Source organism: Canis lupus, chromosome 14 (assembly GCF_011100685.1).
Source record: "Canis lupus familiaris isolate Mischka breed German Shepherd chromosome 14, alternate assembly UU_Cfam_GSD_1.0, whole genome shotgun sequence".
In the NCBI taxonomy this organism is placed as follows: Eukaryota; Metazoa; Chordata; class Mammalia; order Carnivora; family Canidae; genus Canis; species Canis lupus.
The window spans coordinates 44,466,995-44,489,598 of record NC_049235.1 but is presented as its reverse complement, the minus strand read 5'-3'; the positions used below and the strand labels follow the sequence as shown (position 1 = coordinate 44,489,598).

Sequence of the window (22,604 nt, the reverse complement as noted above, 5' to 3'; positions counted from 1 at the left end):
GTTAAAGATGTATTATGTTAGGTTTGCCGTTTGTTTTCCCTATATTCTTTTTATTATCCTGGCCAGTGTAAGCATCCTTATTTAATGCACAAGTAGAAAAAGCAAGCTCCATGTTGAGATTTGGGTATAGATGGATCAAGTTGGATGTAAAATTGCTAAATTCTTCCCTGAAATCCTTGCCATCAAGTATTTCTTTCCTGCCTGTGCTTATTTTTTACACATAAAATCCAAACTCTTATATTTGCCTTGATATGATAGGATCTTCCAGTAATAATCTCTATATTCTCTAGACTACATTCTAAATAAGATCTTAGCCTTTGACTTTTTTATGGTTGTTTTGGCAATATTTGTGTAATTAATTCATACTTGATATAGAACCAACTTTGAATCTGACTTGTAAATCAGATTGGAGCTGCTTAAAAATTATCTGATTTTGAGCCAATCTGAGTTATGTTTATATGACTTTATTTTAGGTGGTATATGCTTTTCTTTTTGTTTTTACTTTGGAACTAAACCAGACTAACTGTATGGAGTGTCAGTGAGAAGGAATGAGGATAATTGCTGGTTTAAAAATATAATTGCTGTGGATTTAACTGACATACAACCATGAGATGTAGGCGGAAGGGTGATTAATGAAGTGGACTGTGCAGGTTCTTTTAAAAAACTTTACTCTTCATGCTCATGAACAGAAATGGCAAACCAGCACACAAGTGCTGCTCAATAGTCAACAGCCAAACTAGTTTTATGAGGCTAGGATTGGAGAACTCTGTATGAGGATGGATACTAGTTTGTACTCACTTCTTCCAAAGGAGCACCAGGGGAATCTTGAAATGATTTTGGACTGTTCTTGTCTTGGTCCCAAATCACAAATCCCAGACTTGATTGCTTGGGTTGCCTTTATACCTCAAATTTCCCCAATTCTTGCCCTTTTTCTGATTCTGGTGTCTTACCTGCTGTTCTCACATTCATCCATTGTCATATCTCTAATATGACACCTGCTGCATAACTCCTGCCCTTGTTGACTCCATGTTTTGGCTTTGGCTTTCTCCTTTCTGGCCCAAGGTTGATTGTTACATGTTAATGGTAACATGCCTCTTTCCTCCTGTGTGACCCAAATTGGCCACAACTTATTATTTATGGTGTTTATTTCTCCAATTCACTCCCTAATAAAATAGAGCTGGACACAGTGCTTGTAAAGCATTGGCTAGTACCCTGGGGATTACTTTTCTTTTAAGTAGTCTCAAATTTCACCGAAAATTTTTATTGAAAATTCATGTGATTGGCTGTGTACCATGTGAAGAGCCAAAATGAAAACTGAAAATAGGGCTTCTGAATTCTAGACAGTGTGGACAAAATGCAGCCTCAAATGTGTGTATCCTCTGTAATGATCACAATGAATTCTTACTACCCCTTTTCAGAGGGAGAAAGCTGAGGTACATGATGTTTGTGGTATATCAACAGGGTTGTGAAGACATCTCAATTCCTGAGCTCTGGTGTCTCTTGACTACCAAAACTACATGTTGAAATATGATAGCGTAGTTCCATAATCTGCTCTGAATAAATGTAAGCAATTTGCTTATATATTTTTGCTTGGTTTATGTTTAGGATTTTGATGGGAGTATTCTACTTAAAAAATTAGGCTGACAAATTGGAAACCAGCCTATCAAGCTAAACTGAAAACATACCTCAATTGTTTTTAGAATTGGGTTCCTAATGATCACACACTTATCTGTTGTTTGCATAGACCAGGTGTTTTGCAACAGTTGCATGAGATGGGGGCTCTATTTTCCGTCTTGACAGAGGAGAACACTAAAGCAAGGGAAGATCAAGTAGCTCAAACTCATACAGTTTTTGAGCCGCAGGACTGGGATTGAAACCTAGGCCATTAAGCTGTAGAAGTCATGTACTCACCCACCACGTATATGTCCTCTCCACTTACAGGGTTTTGAGAACAGATAGGTCTTCTCATCAGAACATATTGCAGTCAAATCATGTTCTTTATTTGCCTGGATTTTACCATGCTACCAGCTTTTGAAAAGCCTCTGCTTGGTTTCCTAATTTGGCCAAAGCTAGAGCAAGCAGATAGTTCCCATTACTTATCCCTGGGGTGTTGCATGGAGCTGGTACAAGGCAGTAGCAAGGAAGCAGGGCACTCTCCCCTAGCAAAAGGCAGGTGCAGGGATAGGGGAGCAAATGCTTTCAGCACCTCCAGAAGTGCTTCTAAATTCCAGTTCACCTAAACTGAAAGTGAAAACTTAAGAGAGATAAGACATGGCAAAAGTATGGAAAGAATACTGCTTAGAAGATTGTGCAGAATTAAAATGGGGGAGGACAGTAAGAGCAGGGTAAAAATAAAATAAGAAATCAGGAGAAAGGACCATCTTATGGGAGAAAACTTAATCTAAGCAGTGGTCTTGGTTTTTGGAGAGGACCCAACATTTTTTGGCTGTAGTGGAAGTCACTCTACATATGTCTTCATTTTTAGAGAATATATATGCACAATGATTGAACATACTCTAGAGCAATGATTCTCAGTCAGGAGTGATTTTGCCTACGGGGGGACATTAACAATATCTGGAGACATTTTTTGGTTGTCACAACTTGGGGCTGGGTGCTACTGTCATCAAGTAGGTAGAGGCCACGGTTACTATTAAATATACAACAGTGCACAAGGCAACTCTTCACAACAAGGAGCTAGCACAAAATGTGAATAGTGCCAATTTTGAGAAACTTTACTCTAAAGCCAGACTATCAGGGTTCAAGTCTTGACTCTGCCCCTTACTATTTCTGTGGCCTTGGGAAAGATACTTAGCCTGTGTGCATCAGTTTCTTCATTTGTGAAATAAACTGAAGACCTAATTTCATTTAAAATAAGATGCTATCAAATGTAAGGTACACCTTCATTTTATGGAAGATAAATCAATGCTGAGTAAGTCATTCTATAGATTGTACAATCTGTATTCCTGCTTCAGATATGTTAAAATGTCGAAATAAATGTGTCTTAGACTTGGAAATATATAGTATGATCTTTTAAATAGGATTTTAGAAAGATTAAATGGATATGTCTTCTTAGACAGTTCTTAGCTTACACGTACTAGGTACTATATGAGGTTTAGGAGCAATGGGAAATGAAGAAGAGAGATTTCCTTTTCCTTCCCTCTTTTTCCCTCTTTGGTGTTAATGAACCTAAAAGAGCCAGCGCCCTGGGGCTTTATTTATAACACTACACACATTCTGGATCCTGGTTATCAGCTCCAAGTGGAGCGGAATGAGAGAGCTAAATATGAAGCCCAAGAGAGTCCAGGCAGTTGATGGTCATGGGTGTGATAGGAAAGGTGGCTACTGATTCCTCACATGAGAGGGCACGAAACCTTATTTAGAAAGTTCCAGTGGCATGTTTTGATATTAGAGGGTGTCCAAAGATCTGTGAGTTCTCTGACAATGATTGGATCAAATCACTGATGATCAGTGTGTAGAAATAGCCATAATGGCCAAAGCCATCTACTTAGTTATAATTAGAAACTGACATCTGGGCAACCAACTAAGAGGACTTAGGCCACATTATTTTAGAAGTTTTTATCTTTGACTGGCTCATTTTCTTATTTCTTGGTGGTGATAACTATGTTTTTATATTTCAGTGGTTAGGTCAGTGGAATTCTGAGTGGGAGAGTTATACAGTTTGTAGGTTAGGTGCAAAATGCTGTCTTAAAAATGGGAAATTCATGTGGGATTTCTGAGGAATGAAAGGCTTCCAAGCAATTATTTATCAGGATCTATAGTTTCTGTGGTAGGGTCTGGCATTCTTTGTACCGCAACCATTGCAAGTGAAGAATCTAAGGGAGCACAAGAGAACAGTCAGCTGAATCAATTCACTCACTTATAAGGTATTTGTTGTGCACCTACTATGTAATAGCCACTGGAGTTGTAAGGATGAATAAGAGTGGTCATTAAAGGGTTATTAAAGGGTAGTTATTAAAAATTCATGTCTGTGTTTTGTTCTTTAAAATTTATTTTTCATTAAAATGGTGGTAGGAGCCCCTTAGCTGTTGTGACGTTTTATATTGCTTCCAAACCCTGTGGTTTTTCTTGAGTAAAGGTTGATGAGCTGATTAGAATCACTACAACTCTTTGCTATGTAAGAATACAAGAGTAAGTCTGCCAGTTGGTGTTCGACCTGAGAAGTGGACCCCATAGAAGGTATATATCAGAGAGTGATTGCTCAGAACAGGCTTGCTCATTCTGGGGGCTACCAGGTAAAGCCCAAATCCATAGGATGGCCATCGGGCAGCCTAGAACTCTTAGGCATGGTTGAAGCTGCTGCCCATAGGCAAAATTTCTTCTCCTCTTGGGAAGCTCCAGTTCTGCAACTGAGGCCTTTCAACTGGTCCACTCAAGTTGTCTAGTATATTCTCCTTTATTTAAGGTCTACTGATTATGGCCTTGAGTCACGTCTACTTTAACAGCAACACCTAGATCAGTATTTGGTGAAGTAACTGGGAACCAGCCAAGCCAAGTTGACACATCAAAAAGACCATCAAAAAAATAAATAAATAAAAATAAAAAAATAAAAAAAACAAAAACAAACAAACAAAACCCAAAAAGACCATCACAGGAATGTTTGAAAGAAATTTGGTTTAAACTGTATATTTTGGTTAGATTCCCTCAGTTCACTATTAATTTTCTAGTAGTTCTTTGACATTATTACATTATTTGGGCTATGTTTATAAACCATCACAATTAGTTGATAGAATCAATGAAATGAAAAAAAAAAGAGGCATTTTTTGCATCAATTTGGTCAACTTATAGACTAACATGTAAAAATGTGTCATTAGTTTTGTTAGCATTTTAGGGACAGATTGTGACTACTAATATTTCTTTTCATAGTTTAGCTCAATCATTGGATGCCAGTGTCCATAGTACTGGGCATGGTCTTTGGGATCTAATTTTAACTTGGGAAACATACAACTCAAAACTTAAAAATATTCTATCTCTAAGGAAGTTGAGAGGCTGAATAGGAATATGGTCACGGTGTTCGATTTGTTTTAGTATGTCTTATTCATCCATTTGGTCATTTGATAAATCATCCAATCTTTGTTACTTATTGAATTACATCATGATTAAAACAGGGGATCCCTGGGTGGCGCAGCGGTTTGGCGCCTGCCTTTGGCCCAGGGCGCGATCCTGGAGACCCGGGATCGAATCCCACATCAGGCTCCCGGTGCATGGAGCCTGCTTCTCCCTCTGCCTGTGTCTCTGCCTCTCTCTCTCTCCCTCTCTCTCTGTGACTATCATAAATAAATAAAAATTAAAAAAAAAAAAAAAAAAAAAAAAACATCATGATTAAAACACAGGCTCTGGAATCAAATGCCATCACTTTCTAGGTGTGGGACCCTGGAAAAGTTAGGTACACTGAGCCAATTTTTTGCATTGTGAAATAGGAATAAAAATATTAACTACTTCATAGATTTGTTTGGAGGACTAAATGAGGTTATCCTGCAAAGACAGAGTGTTTACTTCTTGAAGTCATGGACCTGATTTTCAGTTTCTGTATGTCTTGGCACAGCACAGGGACTGACCGGCAGAGGAATACTAACTGACCATCACAACACACCATGATGCGCCTGTTAATGGTGGATGTCCAGAACCTGGCAGAAGCCCCCAAAATGAGAATACCTGCATATTCTCATTGTGGTGGAGTGGTTTGGCCATCCACTCCTCATACAGCGAGCCTTACCACCACCCTGAAAACTTGGCATTAAGGTTAATGACATGATAAAAGAGGAACTGTTCCATCAAGGAGCAAAAATTAAAGAAAGAAAATGATATTGAAACTTTTCATGGAAAGTAAGAAGTAAATTTAAAGATCCTAAAGAAATTTCTAGATTATAGAGCAATATTACTAAATGACTGAATATCACTTTCTTAGAGATTTACCTACTGAGAACTGTCAATGAAATCAAGATTATTGGTATCCTATAATTAAATCATTGTGTGATTAGTGGGCCCATTTTAACTTTTAACATTTTAACTTCTTTAAATTAGATGTAGATTAAATTTTACATCTTCCCCTCTTACCCACCCTCCACTTTTTTTCAGTACACTCATCTATTTCTCCCATAAGATTTTATTTTGCTCTAGTTATTTGGCTGCATATAAATACTTCTTGACTTGTAGGAGTGATTTTTACTTGTTCCCAGGTGATTGCTGACATTGAAGGTAAATGACTCTGTCAAGTATATTTCCTAAGAACTTCTGCACAGAGAACTTAACTCACTTTATGAATGCCTTCATATAAGAGATATATTTTCCATCTTTGTATAATAAATCTTTGGGATATTTTTTCATATTCACAGATTTTATTGTTTTTTATTAGATTACTTTTCACCCTAAAATAAATTGCCTGCCAATGAGTTGCAATACATTAACTTTCAATGAAGAATGAAATGAAAGGGAGGAATATAAAATTATAAATAGGTGTATAAATGGCATTATTCTAACAACAGGAGACTTATCATAGTCTAGTTTGTGGGGCATGTGATTACATTTCCCATCATTGTTCACAGGCTGAACCACCTCACAATACTTCATATAATCCTTTTGTTAGGCTCATGTTCCATAAAATGGGACTCAAACACCTGCTTCCCATAAAGTTTTACGGGTTCTAATTTATTAAATACCTTTTATGCTTGCTGATTTTTCTTGGTGATAGTCTGTATAAAATGAGTTATGACTCACAGTTGACCTTATCTATGGAGGCCTATATGTTTGGGGAAGGAAGGAATGGTGCCCAGCAATGCAGATGAGACTGGATGGCCGTATAATATGACTTGGATGCCATTTTTCTTGCTCTTTGCTTCCTTGGACAAGGATATTTATCTTGCTTCTACCTGTAGGCTCAGAACTTCCCACCCTCTGAGGTTAGTTCTGATGCTACACACACACACACACACACACACACACTCACACGCACACACACGTGCATGCACATTCTCATGACATATTGGGAGGTTGTTGGCTTCTTCTCAAAACCTATTCTTGCTCATCATTTTACCTCTTTTTAAAATATTGCCTTGCATCATAGTTATTTATATACCTAGCAGAGTACCTGGCACAAAGTACACACATATGTGTGTGCATACACATAGCAGCCGCTAAGGATTTAAAAGCACTCTGCTAATCTTTCCACATGCATTATTTTATATAATTATCACCAAACCTGTGAAGTAAATAGTCTTGTCATCCCTACCTTATCAAAAAAGAAATTGAAATACTGGGAGTTTGAAAAACTTGTACAAAGTCATTTAATGAGTAAATGAAAAAGCTAGGCTTTGGAACAGAAGGCTTTATATTCCAACAGCCACATGCTAGACTGCTGGGTGATCCCTTGTCTGGTTCACTTACTGTTGCATGAACAAATGCGTGTGCCCCTCACTGAGCTGGAAGCTTCTTGTGCCTTTTCTCTCAGTAGCCTGTATAGCACCTGCCATGGACTTGGCAACAACAAATGCTGTTGCCCCAACAGTACACTTGGCCACAGGCATGGAGATTTCGTATCTACTCTTCTGATATCAAGCTCAAACCAAGGAAAATGTATTTCACTGTACAGCTAATTTATTGAAAGGACAGGCTAAGATGGATTCACAGAATGACCCCTCATTCTTATATTAGTTTATACTGTAATATACAAAATTAGCAGACTCTTGCGAATTATGAGAAATTGACATTTGGGAGATAATAACTTATTAGAATCTCATGAGACTAACACTTTTAAAAGAGCCTGAAAAGACTGAAAGAATTGTGTAAGAATGAGATGATTGAAGGTGTTACATGTGGTGTTTGTGAGGAAATGACGTGCAAATACTTGACATAAAGAGAAGTTATAGTTAGATAATGACTTCAAATATATGAGGATTTAGGGAGAAACATAATGGTGATCAATCAGTTTACACATGAGAGAAAATGTACTTAAAGTAAAATGCTTGGCTTGCCATTTATTATTTATCCAACATATTTACTTAATGTCCACTATGATCTTAGCACTACAAAGGAAATTTCAACCATAAGGGCTTCAAAAGAAGACAAAAATTTGCACACATTAAGTTATATAGTCCCCACTCTCTATTTGAAGTAACAAATTATTTCCTGGTTCTAAAATGTAGAAGGAATTGGGATGCGTGGGTGGCTCAGTGGGATAAGCATCTGACTCTTGAACTCAGGTCTTGATTTTGGGGTTGTGAGTTCAAGCCCTTCATTGGGCTTAAAAAGCAAAAAGTGAAAAAAATGCAGAAGAAACCTATTTCACAGATAATTTTTCAATAAAAGACATACTTTTTCCAAGTAGACATTTTCATCTCTAAAAATTTTCTAAAAATTGATGGCATAGCATTTTATCTTCATTTGATATTTTTTTCAGGAAGTCAAGATAGCTAAGTCCAGGTTCACTGATATTTGATTGTATAATATAGAGATAACACTTAGCTAATCTATGAGAATAGAGATGCTCGTTCTTATTTGTATGTCTGAAACCAAATAGAATACTGTCAATTTGTGACCTATTTGCTTTTGTCTCCTTGGGTCTAGCATAATGCATAACACATTGGCAGTCTTTGGATGTTTATTAAATTAAGTGCAAGCAATCATTTGATATCTTGTAGTGAACTTGCACTGTTTAGCTGTCAATGATATGGGACCAAGGTCCATGTCATAGATTCCTCTGTTTTTCTCCACAGTGTCTAACAGTATCTAGCCTAGGGTAAGTATGTTCCTCTTGTATACAAAAGAACAAAATAAAAGAAGTCTTAGCAGAGATTTTACCAAGTTTTTCAACTGAATAACAATTAAGGTAACACATTTGACTGCTGATTAAAATGCTCCTAGTTTATAATGATAAAAATCGTCTCATCAACAAATAATGGTCAGTTGACAGAGCTTCCAAACCATTGCCATAAGTCTTTTAATGTATACTAATTATAGTCATGAACCATAGTGGTTGGGATGCATAATTTACTGTTAAAGTATTAATTTTACTTCAGTTGAGTGGCAGGTCTTTATCTAGTTGGTCCTTTCTCAAAAGAATGGTGGAAATTCAGTGAATATTGGGAAAAATTCTTACTCATTTCTATAGTGAGAAGCACTATAGTGCTTCTATAGCAATCTAAGCAGTACTTAGCAGTCATCAGTAGAAGAAAAAGTATACATAAAACCTTGCTTCCTTCATATTTATGTGTCTGGACACACTGGATTTAGGTAATTTTAAGAAGTGAGTGGAGATGCAGTACCTTCATTTAGCAATTGTCATAGGACCCTAAATTTAAAACCTTTACCTTTAAGAGAAATTTCTTTTTGTACAGACTTTTTTTCACTTTCAGTGATTTTCCTTGCAAATTTCATATTGTCTCCAAATCCAGATTCATTGTTATCCCTAATGAGAAATGCTAAAGGTTCCCTTAAAATTACTAGTTCATTAAAGTTTAAAGTTAGTTTCCCTTTGCTTTTTCATTTTGTTCTGTGCTTCTCTTTGGTGCTTATCAAACCAAGAAATGAAATAGATTATTTACTGTTGCCTAGTCCTGCATCACTAGAGGCTGGATTCTGCTTCCATCCAGGGATGGAAGCTAGAAGGAGAGGCATTCCCCAAAAGACTGCACTAGAGCCTTCTATATTCCTGTGCACTTTGAGAAGGCTGCCATGAAATTCAGAACATTCTTCTCACTGTCTAAATTTTCTTTTGAGTATAAGTTCATTGCTCTACTTACATGTTTAAGTAAAAATAGGGAAACCAAGATTGAGGGTCAGAATAAGTTTAAGAGGGAAATGACCACTTACTATCTTGTCTTAATCTTATTTTTCTAAATTATAGAGATAACCAAAGAAGAACTGATTATTGCATAAGCATTAATGCTGGCCCTTTGATGAAAGTTGTAAATGTAATTTACATTTAGATGTCCCATGGGCAGCTGTAAAATGTGATTAGATTGTAATAATAAATGAGTTTGACCAATTGTTTTCTTTTTGACTCAGGCTGCTATTTTTGGAGAAATCTCCCTTAAGGGAATAGTCTTCCCATTATGTGTTCTCATTTTGAAAGCTTTGGCAAGAGAATGGACCATCATGATATTTAAATTCTTACTATTATTACATAACATATAGACCGGCTAGAGTATCTAGGACTCAAAGACTGACAGGTTTTACAATGAATATAAATGCATGAATTGATTTAAGAATCTGACCTTGTGAAAAAAAAGAAAAAAAGAATCTGACCTTGTGGTATTTGAGCGCCATTTACAATTCACTGAAGTACTGATGTACGAAAAGTTCCCTCATTAAAATTCCTCACTGATTGAATTAATTTATCAATGGTGTACGTAAGATTAAAAAATTTTTTCTTGTATTTTATGGCATATTTGTAAAATTAGGGTGTCTCTGGTGCTTATAGAAAATAAAATACAATTTATTAGCAGTTTTAGTCATCACATATATCTTTAGATATTTTCTGTGCTCTATGGAAAGATTTATTTTAATATTTTAAAAGTTTCTTTGTAGAATCCCAAATGCCGATATTTTCAGAAGCTTTATTTCCCTATCAAAAAGTCCTGTTTTCTTGAAAAAAATTTCAATATTTTTATTAGATAAGGAATGACTTCACAAAAAGCACTGTCCTTATTAGTGTTTTAATTCTTTGCTAATGGTTATTTTCTTAAGGTTAGTGGTATAGCTTTGGTGTTATTACACATTAGCCCATAGAGTTTATTTGTTCAAATGAAAAATGAAATATCCCAAGATGTAACATAAAACACAATGTAACACTTTGATTTTAGAATTGAGACATACTCGTTTGGTATTTTCAGCATTTCATTTGAGAAGGCTAAGAAAGATCTCTTATTATGTGGATTCTATAAGGTATCTGATAACTATGTATACTTAACCCATTTCATTTAATATGTGGTGAGCATCCTTCTGCATTAATATTATAAATTATTATACTATGTACTGTATAATTTAAAATTTTGTTTTGTAATTATAATACATAATGATAAAAATTGAAGATTTCCCAATTAATATAATCAATCCCCTATTAGTGATAACTATTACTTCTTTGCTGTTATAAAGGAACACATGATGAACATCCTTGTAGATGAATAGTTCAGAAGATCCTTATTTATTTTATTAGGATAAGTAAATAGATGAGAAATTGTTAAGTGAAAGGATACTCATATTTTTTTAATTTCTGACAAACAATGCCTAGTTGTCCATGAGATCATACAATTTATAGACCTGTCAGTAACTTATGAGAGCAACTGTTTTCCCCTATTCTTCTCTGCACTTTTATTATGATTTATGATTCTGGCCAATTTAATAAATAAATGGAATCTCAGTGAAATTTTAATTGCATTTGTGAGGCTCATCAATTTTTCTAAGCTTACTGTACATTTATATTTCATCTTTTATAAATTATTTTTGCTCATTTCCTTTGCATATTCTCCCTAAAAAGCATGTTTGTATTTTTTATTGATTTCAAAAAATCTTTTAGGAACAGTTCTTTGTGATATGCTGTAAATAAATTTTTCTCATTTCATAATATAACTGTAAATTTTTTGTAGTTGTTTGGTTTGTTGGTCTGTTACTTTTATGCTTGCAAGCTTTAATGTCATGCTTAGAAAAGCCTAATTTCACTCCCATATTATACTAATATGTATCTTATACTTATTTTGAGTATTTGCATGGGTTCATTTCCTGCATTTAAAGCTTCAGTCCATTTAGAAAACATTTTGGTATAAGGTGCAAAATATGCATCTATCTTATTTTTTACAGTTGCTTACGAAATTTGTTACATACTATTTTATTTGTTCAATCAATAATTCCAACTTCTACTGTTAAAATAAATGTATCATATATTGTCATTATAGGATTTATAATAAATTTTTTCCCTGGAAATTCTTTTCTAAATTAAGCTAAAACATAAATGTTTTTCTGCATTGACAAGCCATAATGTTTTTATTTTCAAACTTTCTATTTTTGATATCTAGTAGGAAATTGTAAAATTGCTTTTCTTTTGAATTCCTTTTTGTTTGAAGATTTTTGGCTGCTTAAAAAAGTTTAACCCTCTAGATTATCATAGAATAAGCTCCTAAATTACAGCAAATTAATAGTTTATAATATAATTTGAGAAGAAGTTTGTGTCTTTAAAACAGTAAGCTTTCCCATCCAGAAACATGATATAGGTTTCCATTTATTAATATTCATTTGATATTCCTCACTAGAATTTTCTTCTCATGGAAAAAGGATATTTCTTTTTGTATTTATTTCTAGATATGACATAGTTTTAGTTGCTGTATTGAATTTATTTTTAGCATTTATCAAAAAGATCATATAGATTTTTCTTTCTGACATTAATTTGGTACATTGTATTAATGGGTTTTAAAATATTGGGCCATCTTTGGTAACACAAATTTTAAGAATTTTTAAAACAGTGGAGGGGCACCTGGATGGCTCAATCAGTTAAGCATCTGATTTTTTTTTTTTTTAAATTTTATTTATTTATGATAGTCACACAGAGAGAGAGAGAGAGGCAGAGACACAGGCAGAGGGAGGAGCAGGCTCCATGCACCGGGAGCCCGACGTGGGATTTGATCCCGGGTCTCCAGGATCGCGCCCTGGGCCAAAGGCAGGCGCTAAACCGCTGCGCCACCCAGGGATCCCAAGCATCTGATTCTTAATTTCGGCTTAGGTGGTGATCTCAGGGTCCTGAGATGGAGCCCCACTCCGGCTTATTGCTCAGTGCAGAGCTGGCTTGAGATGCTCTCTTTCCCTTCCTGCCCCTCCCCTCGCTCGCATGTGTGTACTCTCTCTAAATAAATTAAATCTTAAAAAAAAAAAGAACTTATTAAACAATGGAATCATTGAAAAAGTTTCATTTTTAGATTTTCATTTTTAAAACTATAAATCAGATTCTGAAATAGGAAGTTTTAAAACATTCAGGATGTCAATAGAGTGCTATAGAGAACACTCTTATTTTGTTGTGATGTATCTGCAATATATGAATGCATATATGACATATATATGATATATAGCGATATATATTTATGTATATGTGATGTTACTGTGCTTTTGTGTCTTTCACATAGATATTACATAGAATGTTGGGCAGATACATAGTATATTCCTGACACGTTTTATTTACATACTTATTATATTTGTCATGACTATATAAAGTGAATTTTAGCCAAGCATGAATAAAAAGATGAACTATCTATAACTTAAACTTTTGGTGGTACTTTCACAACTTCCAGTAAAATATTGTATATTACAGTAAAAAAGAAAACAGGAAGAGAAAACTAATGGATATTACCTCATACCTAAAACAATTATTCAATGAGTAGAAAGTTTCAGCTATGCTAAGTGAATAAATTCTAGAGATCTGCTATATAATATAGTACCTATAGCTAATTTGGTAATGTACACTTCAAAATCTGTTAGGAGGGTAGATCTCATGTTACATGCTCTTACCACTTAACACATAAAAAAGAAACAAAGCAAAGAAAACTCTGCGAGGTGTTGGATCTGTTACCTTGATGTGGTGATAGTATCATAAGTGTTATCTGTCCAAACTCATCAAATTATTCACATTAAATATGTATAGGTTTTTGTAGATTAGTTATACACCAATAAAGCTGTTAAAAATAGAATAAACAAGAAAATCAATTAAATAGAGAGTATCTAGGGTCTGTTAGAGATTTTTTGTTGTGCTTATTTTTTATTGCCTTTTTTTTTTTTTTTTTTTTTTTAGTTGAAGAGACAGAAAGCCAATGGCATTTCTCCAATAAGAACAGATAACAAAACTTTAGTTTTCTTTGGAGCAAGGCTTCTTGGTGTTACTCACATATCAAGTCAAATAACCCTTTGTTGTGGCAGGCTGTCCTGTACATTGATTAGCAGCATTCTTGGCCACTAATACACTAGATGCTAGTAACACTCTCTTGCTATAAGAATGTTTCCAGACATTACTAAATTTCCTGTGGTCAACAAAATTGCCCCTGCTTGAGAATCACTGCCTGAGGATGAGATAGTAATGTTGTACACATTCAAGAATCAAGTTTAGTCTAATGGAAACCTTTGGGCAAAATGAAATAGGTAACAGATTAATCTGCTTCCTGTCACTTGTGGAGCGAAATACAGGAATGCTCATTTCTACAGGTTTATACATTTTTTTCATCACTCCTTCCTCCCCTGAATCCATCTTTCTTTGCCTGCCCCCCTTTCTTTCTTGACTTTATTCTTTCAACCTGTTTTTCGTCTCTTGGTCCCAATACCTTTCTCACATAATACATAAAATCTGTAATTTTTAAAAATACTTCTGTTAATAACTGGGCATTTAGGGATCTTCTGAGACTTGCAATATTGGTTGCCACTTTTTGATGCTTTTTATCTACAGTCAGGACTGATTGGTATAAATGGGACATCCATGCTCTTGGTAAAGACTGGAACCACGAGCAGTGCTATGCTAAGGGCACTCTGGCAAGAGGCTAGACTGCATAAATGATGGAAAGCTTTTGAGTTGCTAGGCAGAGAAGCCCGGAGGATCGAACATGACTTCTTTACTGTTTTATATTAGAAACATAAATAACTTCCTTCAGTTAAAATCTAATTGGGCTGAAGGGGAGCCATTCCAGTCAAAGATGATAATCTTATATCAAGTTCTTTATTTTCTCCCTTTCTAAAATTTCCATTGAAAATCCAAGGAATAAAAAAATGAGATAAAACATATATCTATGCAAATGTACTTCCATTGCCTTTCAAACAGTCTTACCAGGTATTTGTGAAAATCTGGAGAAGTAGGCAATCTCGTGTTCTGCTGGTGAATAAGAAGATTGTTATACATTTTTTATGGAGAGTTTAGTGATAAGCGTAAAAAAGTTTCGAAATATTCTTTTCCTTTAATACTGATATTGGACTTTTACATTTTATCCTAATAAAAAGAAGTGCATAAAAATACAGCCATAATAATTTCATTTAAATATATTTCATATTAGCAAAAATTAAAAACAACCTGAATGTCCTTCATTAATAGAGTGGTTGTACAAATTAAGGTATATATTTAGTGACAAACTGTGTTATTGTTAAAATTATGTTGAAGAAAAACATTTGTAATGTGGGAAGAGATTTATATCATATTACGTATAAAAGCATTCTATCAAATAATTTGTGTAGAGAAGATAAAAAAAAATCATCAATTAAAAAATCTATGGATATATGATAAAATATTAATTATTATCTCTAAGATAGAACAATTTTTTAAAGATTTTTATTTATTTATTCATGAGAGACACAGATTGAGAGAGAGAGAGGCAGAGACACAGGCAGAGGGAGAAGCAGGCTCCATGCAGGGAGCCCAACGTGGGACTCGATCCCGGGACTCACTGGAGTCCTGTCACACCCTGGGTTGAAGGCGGCACTAAACCACTGAGCCACTCGGGCTGCCCTAGGTAGAACAATTTGATGTGACTTTTATTTTCTCTTCATTTCTAATGGGTATTTTATAAGTTTTTTGCAATGACCAGTTTTACTCTTTTTGAAATGCAAATAAAGCAAAGGTTTGTGTGAAATATAAGGAAGTCTAGTGGGGTACTATATAGGGAATGCCAATGACAAGCGTGTTTATCATCTTTGAAATACTTATTTCATTTGGAGTCTTCTCTGTTATTTTTTTAAAGAACATAAACTAAGGAAAACTTTGTTTTTATCTCACATTTGTACACGTGTTATCGCAAACACATAGTAAAACAAAACAAACCGTGAGTTATTTGGAAGAATGTTAGGAAAAATTTAAATAAAACCCAAGGAAAATTACTAGTTTGTGTTGAAAATGTTCTCTGGTGGGTAAACAACTTATCATTGGTTTTCTGACTACTGGAAAAGAAAGAAGTAAAAATATTAATGCAGGTCAGGTTATTCGAGGTTTTGAAGAAATTCTTCTAATACAAAGCATGTGAATGAGGGAGAATAGACAGGTTGTGGTGATTCTGTGTTTAATTCAGGGACAATTTTCTAAATGTGGAATAGTATAGTCCACTTGAGAATTGGCAGTCATAACGATACGCCCCTTTGTCCTTATAAATTATGGTAGCTGGTCATCAGGGAGTGGCCAGGGAGAAAAAGAAAAAATACTAGAGAAAAGTCAGAAGGGACAAAGGGAAATAATTTTTTCAATTATTCTTCTATCATTGCTGAGGTCATCAAACTACATCAAAATATCTGAGTAACTGGGATCCCTGGGTGGCGCAGCAGTTTAGCGCCTGCCTTTGGCCCAGGGCGCGATCCTGGAGACCCGGGATCGAATCCCACGTCGGGCTTCCCGGTGCATGGAGCCTGCTTCTCCCTCTGCCTATGTCTCTGCCTCTCTCTCTCTCTCTCTCTCTCTCTCTCTCTCTGTGTGACTATCATAAATAAATAAAAATTAAAAAAAATATCTGAGTAACTTATGAAAACTTTGGTTAATCATGTGATAATATTGGGGCACCTGGATGGCTCAGTGGTTCAGCCTCTGCCTTTGGCTCAGGTCGTGATCCCAGGGTTCTTGGATTGAGCCCCACTTCGGGCTCCCCATGGGGAGCCTATGTCTCCCTCTGCCTATGTTTCTGCCTACATCTCTGCCTCTCTCTTTGTGTATCTCATGAATAAATAAATAAATAATCTTAAAAAAAATCATGCGATAATATAAACTAGAAAAGAGTAGATGACATGTTCTTAAAATAGAAACTGGTTTCAGGGACAGTCACATGTTGTGGTTCATGTTTCCACGAATGCATAATCTTGCATGATTTTCGCATCTTTATCTTTTTTTTCTCTCGATATATAATAGAAAATTTAAGTGCATAAAAAGGAGGGAAACTGTCTTGTCTTATAATTGTTATTTCATCCCCAGTTTGCTGGATCCCTTGTCTGCAAAAAATGTAACCAGCTCATCTAACGAGGCAGAGCAGGGTGACTGCAGAGTAGTGATCCCCAAATCCCATACAATAGAACCTTCCTGCTCTGAGGGATTTAAAAGAAAAGCACAAACCTTTGTCAAATTTAGTGGGAACATACTTTACACAATAGCCTTACCTCAGAGAGTCACATGGGTGTTGCATCCAGGGAAAAAGATTTGAGAAGATAGAGATGAAACAAAGTCTTCCTAACATTTTTTAAGCAGGATTTTCACAACATTTCCATCCTGAAGGCTTCTTGTGAGCAATGCCTGTTAACATCCTGTGGGCCAAGTGTTCTATGGAATGCAGTTTAGAAAGCACTGGTCAAGATGATTCAGACCTCACAGCCTTTCACAAGGCTGTTTAATTATTCACATTGTTTGTCTGAAAGTGTTACTACCACCCTGCAAGGTCAGAATTATCAGCATGATTTTGTCATTTCATACTTCGGTCTAAAATCTGGCCTGGGTTTCTGTATTTTTAAAAGCTCCCAGGAAATTAGAATTCAGGGTAGGCTTTGGGGATCATTGCACTAGAATCAATTTAGGATAATCTCAATACGATGATCAATCTTACTCTTCCTATAATAGTACTATTGCTATCATTTCTTCAAAACTCTTTTGTCCCTGCATATCTCATTATCACTGCCTGTTGACTAACTGTCATGAAGGCAAAAACCCACAAAAATGTGAAGGCAAGCACTCTGGACAACATGTTTAGTAAGGTCCAGTTAGCTGCTCTCATTCTTAGACTACAGTGATAGGAAAAAATCCTTACCAAGTGGATCACAAGAGCTGGTAAGTTGTCTCTAAGAAAAAGAAGACTTTCTGGTAGTTGGGTGATCCATCTTCTCCAGCCTTCCCCACTTTTGTCCATTCTGTGTGCAGGTCCAGCTTCCCCCAACCCTCCCTGGGGTCTAGGAGCAGACATCTCCCATCTCCCTGCAGAAGCCTCAGTACAGCAGTGGTGCCCAGATACCCGCTCACCTGGCATCTGGACATCTCAGCTCATCTTGGCACCCAAACAGCCTTTTGGAGGGAATCCCTAATAGATATTTAACATCTTTCTGCCTTTGCATTCATCTCTGTGAAATGGCCCCATAGCTTTGCCCCAGGGATAGATAGATTTGTAACCTGTTTGAAATTACCAACAGAGAGTCACTTTCCAAAGTAGGGATGGTCCTGTCCCACATCTGCCCTTTACTCCTGAGACTCAGATAGGACAGAAAAATGAAAATAACAAGAACTGCCATACTTACTCATGCCCTGTCATTTTGAAGTCCCTTCTCCTCTTACAGATGACATTTTGGAGTAGAAGAAATTTTCAAAAAAAATTTCCTAACTTTTTCTTTCCCATTTCTTTATCTCTTTGAGACCGTGTCCACGGCCACCCATAGGACGTCATCTTAAGTGGGCAGTACTGTCCTTGCTGGCCTCCCCCTTCCTCTCAGTTTATGTTTATTATTCTTCTGCCTTCTCTGGAAGGGTAGCAGGGCTACTGGTTGGCAGATGTGCTGTTTATGCCCTAGGGAGACATAAACAGTATACTGGACTCAGAGTTACTATCTTTCCAAGTGGGACCAAAGGTATTGTATTCCCAAATCTGAGGGGAAGAAATTCAGGAAGTCACTTGGAAATTATCTCACATTCCTCCCCTTCCTCCTTCTCTTCCCCTGACCTCTTCTTGTAATATCTATTTTAACGTGCTCTTTTCGCCTAAGCAGGAGATAGAGGGTCCAGTGAACTTTTGATTTTCCCATAATGCCTAAAACACTCTATTTTAGGACTTAATGTGTTTTATAGAATTTATCTCTTCATGCCTGCTGTCCCTACCAGACTGTACCCTCAAGATGCATGGGCCCAGCACAGTTGCAGGTATATATAAGGACACGTGAAATACTTGTTAAATTGATCTGTTGAATCTCGCTTGCATGTCTACACCTGTGGAACCTTGTCCTACCTCTACCAGGAGTAATTTCCCTCTTCCATGTGCCCCAAGAATATTTGGTTATAGCTCTGTCACGGGATTTGCCAAAGAAGATTATGGTGGTTTTGCATTTACCTCCCATGCCAGGTGTGAGAGCCTTGGGACCTGGCATGCACTGCATCTGTCTGTTTCTTTCTTTCTCTTTTAAATATTTTATTTATCCATTCATGAGAGAGAGAGAAAAAAGAGAGAGAGAGAGAGAGAGAGAGAGAGAGAGGCAGAGACAAAGGCAGAGGGAGGAGCAGGCTCCATGCAGGGAACCTGATGCAGGACTTGATCCCAGGACTCCAGGATCACGCCCTGGGCTGAAGGTGGTGCTAAACCACTCTGAGCCACCCAGGGATACTGCATCAGTCTGTTTTCTTTACTTTTCTTTTTTCTTTTCTTTCTTTTCTTCCTCTCCTCTCCTCTCCTCTCCTCTCCTCTCCTCTCCTCTCCTCTCCTCTCCTCTCCTCTCCTCTCCTCTCCTCTCCTCTCCTCTCCTCTCCTCTCTTCATTCTCTTCTCTTCTCTTCTCTTCTCTTCTCTTCTCTTCTCTTCTCTTCTCTTCTCTTCTCTTCTCTTCTCTTCTCTTCTCTCTCTTCTCTTCTCTCTCCTCTCCTCTCCTCTCCTCTCCTCTCCTCTCCTCTCCTCTCCTCTCCTCTCCTCTCCTCTCCTCTTCTTTTCTTTTCTTTTCTTTTCTTTTCTTTTCTTTTCTTTCTTTTCTTTATCTGTCTGTTTCTCATGTGCCCTGCCTGCCTCTGAGGAGCTGCTCAGCGCTGTGAGTGTGGAAGGGCAATCATTTATTCCCAGCATACTCAAGATGTGCAGGGAACCTGTGGCTTCTTTGCTTCCTATGTATGATCTGATCTTCTTCATAAGCTCTCTATTCTACTGGGTCTGGGTCTGTAATGGGTGTGTGTGTGTGTGTGCCTGTGTGTGTGTGTGTGTGTGAGAGAGAGAGAGAGAAAGAATTTGGTAAAGGTGGAAAGAGAGGAACTATAATATAAGTTATGAAACTCCACCCAATCTAATAATTTAAATGGTCCTTTTAGGTAACTCATGTTTAAAAATATTTTAATCAGATAACTGTATTTCTCTCCCTATTGCTCTCCCAAGACAGCATGGGGCCTTATGTTGTTGCATTGTTCTCTGGCACCTCTCATTTCTCTTGTCCACTTGGTCACTGCAAGTCTTAGTGACATCTTTAGCTAACATCTGTATTTCTCCCCACCATTTTAGCCCTACTCCACTCCTGTGGCACTGTTGTCCTGTTGAGGTCTGGCTGTAACGCCCACTTGGTTCCTGTGGCCCTCAACCATGATAGCACTCTTGGTACTCCCACCAGCCAGCTCTATCAGCTGTCCCATGGCCTTATGCAGGGCACTGGGGATCTCTCACACCTTCCTCCTTCCCACCCAAGAGCCAGGGGAGACTTGAGTGATCTGAACTGTGGGCTCCCTCTGTCTAACTATCATACAGTAGCTGCTTGTATTGTGATGTCACTGTGCTGGGTTGGTGTGAGAATGGCCTGGGAGTCACTTCAGGAGTAATGCCTTGCTGAGCCCACCAAAGTCTAAAGTACTCAGCTCTCGGTGTTCCCTTGACCCATCCAACAACCTCCCGCTGCAAGATTTTGGACTAGCACACTACCCATGTCCTAGACTCTTCTTTCCACCACCTCCTGGGGACTTGTGGTGGGAATGGCTGTTGGCAGCAGTTGGTGGGGGTGGGGAGGGGAGATGAAAACACAACATAGTCTTTTTTGTTATATACCAATGAATTTGGGTGGAAGAATTTCCTGCATGAGGGCGAACTAGGGTTTTAGGTGAGGGAAGTATAAAGCAGAAGGTCAGTTGGGCCACAGGTTTTAGCTTTTCAGTTCCAATTTGATGGCATCTTTGTGGAGGGAAATGCGAGAATGCAAGGGCTTGGAGAAAAAAGGCAGAAGGTCCATAGCAATTGAGAGTAGATAGCCCGGGACCCAAGGACACATGGAAGTGACAGGTCACTGAGCCATATGTGTGACTATCAATTTTGAAGGCCCGTCCCCAACTGTAGTAGAGATGCTCCTGTTGTTCGTTGTTCACACTAGCACTGGATGGACCAAGCTCAGCCACTTCTCAGGTTCTGCAGGGAGACCTGTAATCAGGTCTGGCTGGCCTGTCGTCCTGTGGACAGAGCAGGTGTCCCCTCTGCTGCTCTACCCATGTCAGGGAGATTAATGAGCCCCAGTTGTGCAGGTTTGCAGACCGTTGGGAGAAAGGACAACTCCTCTCCAGAAACCCTCGATAGTGTAGTTGTGACTGCACCACTGCTTCTCAAGACTTGACAGATCTCATGTACTCTTCCAAAGTCAGGATCGAGGGTTGAACATTTTGTGATTCCCTTGTGTCTCTGTTTCCTTTGACAGAGAATCATTGAACGGAACTCTTTCCTCCTCTTTCTAGTCTCAGGCCCTAGTCTGAAGCTCAACAAAGAAAGTTCTTCTTCTTCTTCTTTTTTTTTTGAAAGTTCTTCTTTACACATTCAATAATAAAACATGTAACAATGTCACAGAACTTCAAATGCCATTAAAAAAAATCTTACTGAGTATGTACAGAGTTTTAGAAGGTTTTCAGAATGTGAAACAAGAGAGTCCTGGTGCCATCGAGGCTCACACTGCTCATGAGGGGAGGAATCCAAAGCACTGGACAGTATTTTTAAACGGTAAAAATTACCATCATGAATGCTGAGGAATATTCTATCTGGAGTAAGCAGAGTGCTTTATCCATATTGACCCATCACTACTTGCTATGATTACTGCTAATTCCTTTGTAAATCAACTCTCCTTATAAATTCTTACAGAAAACAGCTAACAGGAGATGACCTGTGTTCCTAAATAATTTGGGGAGTTTTGTCCTGTATTAGCATTTACTTTGCTTAGCTACCTGACCTATAGCAAGCTTGTGTTTCTAACCACAGAGAAGGTGGGGGCACACTTCTAATAGAAGAAAAAGTATAACAACAAATCTCAGGCCTTGAGTACAAAGCCGGGGAGGTAATGCTGGTGAGGGAGATTATAACACCTGAGTAAAAAGTCTCCTCAACTCTTTTTTCTATTAATATATAGTAAAAGAATGAGAAACTTGTGGCTTTTGACACATTCAGGGATTAGAATGTGCTAGAGCAGACCGACAATGAATGATAATGCACTACAGGTCCAGATGCCTACCTGCCCCCCCCCACCCCAAAGCCATTACAGAATGATTTATGGTTGGCAGGAAATTGAATGGTAATTATGTGGAAAACAAACTTCAAATGTTAATAACATGCAAATTGGTTTCCTGTTTGATTGGAAATGACTGTACAATACAACACAATCACCATGACAGGTTCTTTCACACCCCTGCCTACTTACCTTCACTCCATCAGCCTCATGCCTAACTCTGAATTTCCTTCTTCACAGACCTTCCTGGTCAGCCTGCCTTAGTGAAATTACCCTTAAAATGAAACAGACTTCTGAAGATGAGCTGGAAAGGTGGAGCACAAATGCTAGGAGGGAAGGTGCCTCACACCTTAGAGCTCCGCAGGGATCCTGGCCAGGAAAGGTGGAATCTGGACCCTTCAGGAAAGTCGCTGGGGTTCTTCTTCCTCGTCTTATTAGTGTGCCAACCATCCGCTAGTATCTCCG

The 22,604-nt window shown here is 37.5% G+C and overlaps 1 protein-coding gene and 1 long non-coding RNA gene across 7 annotated transcripts in view; one reads left to right on the top strand and one right to left on the bottom strand.

Moving 5' to 3' along the window:
* The window catches only part of PDE1C (phosphodiesterase 1C), a 488,275-nt gene that overhangs the window by 345,399 nt on the left and 120,272 nt on the right, over positions 1 to 22,604 (top strand). The gene's annotated exons all lie outside the window — the stretch shown is intronic.
* Positions 14,580 to 18,523, bottom strand: LOC102155012. Its single transcript, XR_005369683.1, has 3 exons — positions 18,226 to 18,523; positions 17,104 to 17,263; positions 14,580 to 14,848 (listed from the first exon to the last, which is right to left on the bottom strand). It is a non-coding gene; the product is annotated as an uncharacterized LOC102155012 (long non-coding RNA).